This window comes from Calidris pugnax, unplaced genomic scaffold, assembly GCF_001431845.1.
Source record: "Calidris pugnax isolate Ruff unplaced genomic scaffold, ASM143184v1 scaffold175, whole genome shotgun sequence".
In the NCBI taxonomy this organism is placed as follows: Eukaryota; Metazoa; Chordata; class Aves; order Charadriiformes; family Scolopacidae; genus Calidris; species Calidris pugnax.
In genome coordinates this window covers 237,402-243,401 of record NW_015090888.1, presented here as the reverse complement: position 1 = coordinate 243,401, position 6,000 = coordinate 237,402, and the positions used below count along the sequence as shown (strand labels likewise).

Genomic DNA, 6,000 nt, shown 5'->3' with positions numbered 1-6,000 from the left:
TTTGCCATAAATAGATATTAGTGAACTGCAAATCTCACACAAGGTTGTCTCTCATCTCAATTGGATCTGTAGGGCCAATGCAGTAAAACACAGGACATAGCTTTTATATTATTAAATTCACCACTTTTGATTATGTTGAATATGAAAGGGGAATTTTTCTTCTACTGACTTTTCAGAATCAGAACTGAATTTTAGAGCAAACACCCTTTTAAATTAGCCTGTAAGCAATTGTAAAAGACCAAATAGGTAGCAAATACTTTAAAGAACTATGAAAAATGCTTTTCTAGGATGTATTTCAGAAAGTGGTGTGCTGTGAAGAAGCAAGAGCACAGCTGTTGCACACTCAACTCCGAGTCAGTCTGGCAGTCTTCTGGGCTCAGACATTTCGTTTGACTATTTCTTCATTTAGTTTCTCTGTCTATAGCTTGAATCACAATAATTTTTATCTACTGCATTTTCAGCTTTCTAAAAATTTTATGGGGGCAAGCATCTATTTTGTCCTTAGAGCAGCCACACAGCCTGCTATTGAGGAGGCATTCTAAATGTGCCTGCTTATTCAGGGATTATGTTTTTATTCTTTCTTGCCCTCCAATTTAAATAAAAGTTTCAGAGGCTAGAACTTGCTTTTCTGGATGTTTTGGGATGGTTTCACAGTTAATATCTGAATGTGTAAAAAGATACACAACTACAAAAAATCTTTATTAAATATAAATCTTTACCCTGTTGCATAGAAAAAATTCAAGTTCTCACTAGTAGAGTAACTGCAACAAACTACAAAATCATTAACAATAGCCTGAAGTGATATTGTAATTAAGCCTATTAATTCTTAGAGATTGTGCCCAATGAAGCAATAAAATAAGATATTAAAGTAACGTAAGAAATAATACAAAACATTAATGTAGCCCAGGGAAACTCAAGCAAATAAGGTGGGTGTTTTGTAGTTTCAGCTTCAATGCCGCCTTCTGCCATTCTTACTTTCAATTCTTTCCCCTTCTCCTGGTTTTTTTTTTTTTTGCCTTATCTTGTCTACCCTCCTATCTTCATTCTCAGACTTCCCTTCTCTAGTACCTGAAACCAACCCCTTTTCTGTCATCAAGGCTACCCTTCCTGTCTGCTTCCTGATTCTCATACCTTGCATCCATCGTTATGACGTGGCTTCCAGGTCAAGTATACTCTTCCTTTCGGGTGGACTGATGAATCTTCAGTTTGAAGGACCCACACAGGTCAGGCTATCCCAACATTTTTTTCTCATCATCTTTAACAGGTCCAACCACGTAACTGAACACACTGAGCTAGTCTGTGGTTGAAACCTTTGGTCTTTCCCCTTCTCTGAACCTAAAGGCTTTTGACTGATGTTAGTGGTTAGAAGTATCAGTGACTTTTCTGTCTTTTTTCCTGAACAAAGGTATTGAACAAGTGCCCCAGAGAAGTTGGAAGAACAGGTTGCCTGGGGAACCTGTGGGTGTCCCATCCCTGGAAGTGTTCAAGGTCAGGCTGGAGGGGGCTTTAAGCAACCTGATCTAGTGGAAGATGTCCCTGTTCATAGCAGGGGGGTTGGACCAGCTGATCTTTAAAAAGGCCCTTCCAACCCAAACCATTCTATGATTCTATCATTCTATGTACCTAATACAATGAATGAGAGGAGAGAGCAAGTATTTGGTGAAAAAAAAGATAGTGAAAAGTTCCTGATGGCATATTTGACTAAGATTGTCCGACAACATTTTTGCCCCCAGGGGATGTCTCTGTATCACCCATGGGGCAGTTAGAACAGTCTGCTAGATGTTTGACTGGTAGCTACAATTCTGGGCTGTTTAAAATGAATTTATCCTGCTGTCGGCCCTTCCATCCATAATGGAAAACGTTATAGCTCTCAGGTTTTCCTGCCTCCAGTTTTCTGAACTTCTCTAGTCAAACGACAAGCTCTCACAGTGTTACAGTGTTCTGGTGTTTTCAAAACAAAAATGTGCTTTTGGTGGCTACTGAAACTATTACTAACCTTTGGCAAACACTCTTTCATGTAAATGAGAATTTGTTTCATGTTACTTTTATCTACAAATCACACTGGTCACGGGTAATACCATCAGTGACCATTTGAGGTAGAAAAGCTTGAGTTAGACAAGTCTATTTTTAAAACTAAGTACAGTCTCTTTGTGAGTGATAACCTTTCTGCATGAGTTTTCAAGATGGCTGTTGAAATTAACATTGCTGTGTAATGTTTTTTATTATTATTATTATTATTATTTAATTACATAAAGCTGGCAATTTTTTGTGCAGTCTATGATACATACATATTTTTGGAAGGTTGAAGCTGGAATATCAATCTATGAAGCAAAACTTCACCCTACCAAACTCTTGCAGGGGAATTTACTGTTCACACAGTGTAGAAGAACAAAGTCTCAATTCAATTTCACTTCAGGACAGATAATAAGAAAACAATTTTCTGAAATCTGCCTAGATTCCTAGCCATCTTGAAAGTATAAGAAATGCTTGCAGCAACATCTGTCAAATACACACCCATGCACTTAATAATTCCACATTTATTAGAATCATACATCTATTTAAATCTAAGAGGTATCTAAAAGATAATTGCCATTAAACATTTTTATGTGTTACAGCTGGAAGGCATGTCCAACACTGCATTCTTTTCAATGTGCTGATCAGTGTTACATTTGGAAAAGCTAGTGCACTGTATAGAGAAGAGAAAGAGTCTGTCACAGAGAAAGAAGCCAGAGGTCCTCTCACTAATGTGCCGACTCAAGAGCAGAGCTGTCATCTGTGCCTTAAAGATAAGAAGGGAATCAGTCGATAAGGATTATTTGTGACGTCTCCCCCTCGCACACCTCCCAACCCCTCTTCCTGCTTCTGTAGTTAGAAAAAGTTTACAGTGAAACTTTTTGTCTTCACTTTAGGTAGTTGATGAAGGCGTCTTCAAATAAACCTATGTGCTAGCACAGAAAAACCAACTGCACATATACAGCACATATTCTTGTATACATGAATACTTCGTGTACTCAGCTCACAAGATCCCCAAAGCTCTATAGGCTGTATATTCAATAAGCACATCTGGCTGCACACTGCCATCATGCACTCCCCTCCAAGGTAGACCTTTTTCAAGGCTTAAATGCACAAACAGACATTACACTGCCCTGTGGCACCCAACCTGGAGAAGACTTCCATATCCAATTGATAGTGCGGAAAATGTAAAGTATGCTTCCCTGGCTTATTGCTGCTGGATACAAATGTGCTCTGTCCTTACTTTGATAGATGCAAGAAACTCTGCTTGGAAAGGTACGTAACTACTGTGTCTGAATTACTCAGTTTCATCTAATGACCACAGTCGAACAGATTTTTCTGAAGTTTGGGTCATATAATTTTGGATAAAATATTTCTTATTTCTGGATATCTCAGAGCACAAGCACAGACAGAGTATCTGTGTGAAACAAATCTACATTCTCTCCAAAGACAGACATTAGTTTGGGAATAAATAAAAGTTTTAACAATTTGATTGTCTCCCTAACAGTTCAACTTTACTACTGAATTATTTAACAGATTCTGTTGCAGCAGAATGCTACTCAGCAGCATACTCTTCCAATGGAAGCCAACGGTAATGTCTGTTAGATCCAGTATATAAAGTTATTATGGTCTCTGATGACTTAGGAGAGGGAACATCACCTCCATACCAGATCTTGCAAAGCAGCTTTCTCAGCATCATAGTACCACTGAGATGTACTAATTCAAAGACCCATGGTCTTCACTGAGAAAGTGATGTGCCTTTCATTTCCCGAAACATCCGAGGCTCATTTATAATGAAGTTGTCATCCAACTGCTATTCAAGATGGGCCCTGATTAGTTTACAAGGTATGGAAAAAATCATCCATATATACACACTCAAAGTATTTCTAGACAGTGTGTGTGACAATCCATACGTTGTGGCACTATCAATGTAACATTTTGTCAAATTATGTGGTAAAATTACATTTAATCAAGAGGAGGTAGAGGACCTGTTTAAAAGATTGGCTCATGAAACCATGTTAGCTCTAATCATATCCCATCACCATATTTACCAAAAGGCTTCTGGGTCTTCTGAAGTTTAATTTTAAAACTGAATACTTCAGCCAAGGTTTTGTTATTTGCTTTAATTTAAATCACCTTCTGTTTTAAAAGGTCATAGCTATTTTATAATCAAAAATGCAATACATTCTTTGCCCAAAGAAATTTTAAGTCCTAGACAGTGTTCATTAGAGAAAATAGAAGCAAAATTAACCTCATTACTTAAAGTTTGGGAGCTGTTAGATGCTGTAATTATGAAGATAGAAGAGTTCAGTCACATAGACAAGACAGATCAATAAACTGCATGTTGTCATGAACAATTTGTCCAGTCAGTTTACAAAGATATCTCCACTGTGAGATTACTGAGTTAGACCTACTCAGGTCACTACATGCATTTGCATACCATTTCTTTGTCTATACTATGAGGGCATTTACTGAAAACTGTTTGTGAGATGGTACTAGAAATGTAGCTATTGCAAGAAAAGACATAAAGTAGGGAAGCATGGAAAAGGCTCAAAGACAAATGTGGCAGAAACACACGGAAGACAAAGCTATGGTGAAACAAAGGATATTAAGGAATTTTTGTTACATGTTACCATTTCTCAGTTTGCACAAAGATTTGGGATTTGACTGGCTGTAGATTAATTTAGGCCACAATGAAAAAAGCCCCTCTGTATCGAACCACAGTAATGCTCCTCACAGTGATGCAAGGGTTGTGACAACCGAAAGAGTGTCTTGTTACTTCAACCAAGTTGAATCTCAATCATTTATGCAAAAAGTATTTGCAAATTGGATTCTGATATTAAGCTGAATGGAAATGACCTATTGCAGGGAAAGAAAGGTCAGCAAGGACCTTTTTTTCAGTATGCAAGGACCTTTTTTACAGTACTTAGAGCTGTTGGGTAAATTTAGAAATATATAGCAACCAGTGACCTGAAAGGTAGAAAGAACTGGGAGTAAGTAACTGGTTTCAGTTATATAAGAACTCTGTTTTCACAGTATAATCAAAGATGTCAAGAAATTAGGCAAGCACTACAGGAATAGGGAAAATACCAGATTGATGAAGGTGAAAAGAAGAATTGGACTTTAGGAGAGAGACCAAACATTTGGGAAACTCTGAACTGAACAGATATCTAATTGTCTTCAGACTAGTGAACCAAGACATCATATTCCCTTGAGACACAAGGAAGGTGGGGAGGTAAATAGTCTGTCCTGGTATTTATTCTGTTTGTTTCAGTCATTTGGCAAGCTGACACCAAATTGGTCCCCACCAATTCTCTCAGCTCTCACCTGCCACTTGAGAAGGTCCCAACTCCCAATGTCCACTACTCAGTTTTTAATCTCTCAGGGAAGTGATCTTGGTTCCCCATCCTCAAAGCAGAGAAACTCTCCTCATGAATCTTTCCAATATGCATCCTTAAGGAAGCAAAGACACCCAGGCTGGCCATCACCTGAGAAGCAACAAACAACTGTAAATAGAATCAGGAATGAATGATTTCTTTTATAGGTCATCGAATCATAGAATCATCTAGGTTGGAAAGGACCTTCAGGATCATCTAATTCAATCATCAACCTAGCTCTGACAAAAAACCCCCAACTCTAAACCATGTCCCCCAGCACCATGTCAACCTGTCTTTTGAACACCTCCAGGGATGGTGCCTCAACCACTTCCCTGGGCAGCCCATTCCAATGCTTGATAACCCTTTCAGTGTAGAAATTTTTCAGTTTTTTGACCCGAACCTCCCCTGGTGCAACTTGAGGCTGTTTCCTCTAATCCTGTTGCCTGTGACTTGGGATGAGAGATTCACCACCTCCTCTCTACATCCTCCTTTCAGGTAGTTGTAGAGAATATCCTCCTTTTCTCCGGGCTCTTCATAAGACTTGTGCTTCAGACCCCTCACCAGCTTCGTTGCCCTTCTCTGGACCCGCTCCAGCACCTCAATGTCTTTT

At 38.7% G+C, this 6,000-nt stretch overlaps 1 protein-coding gene across 1 annotated transcript in view; it reads left to right on the top strand.

Annotated features, from left to right (window-relative positions):
* The first annotated feature begins 1,077 nt into the window (after window positions 1-1,077).
* Window positions 1,078-6,000, top strand: part of KEL (Kell blood group, metallo-endopeptidase) — a 28,255-nt gene continuing 23,332 nt past the window's right edge. Inside the window, exon 1 of the mRNA XM_014947550.1 lies at window positions 1,078-1,162. The gene's annotated coding sequence lies outside the window, so the exon portion shown is untranslated. The remainder of the gene's footprint in view (window positions 1,163-6,000) is intronic.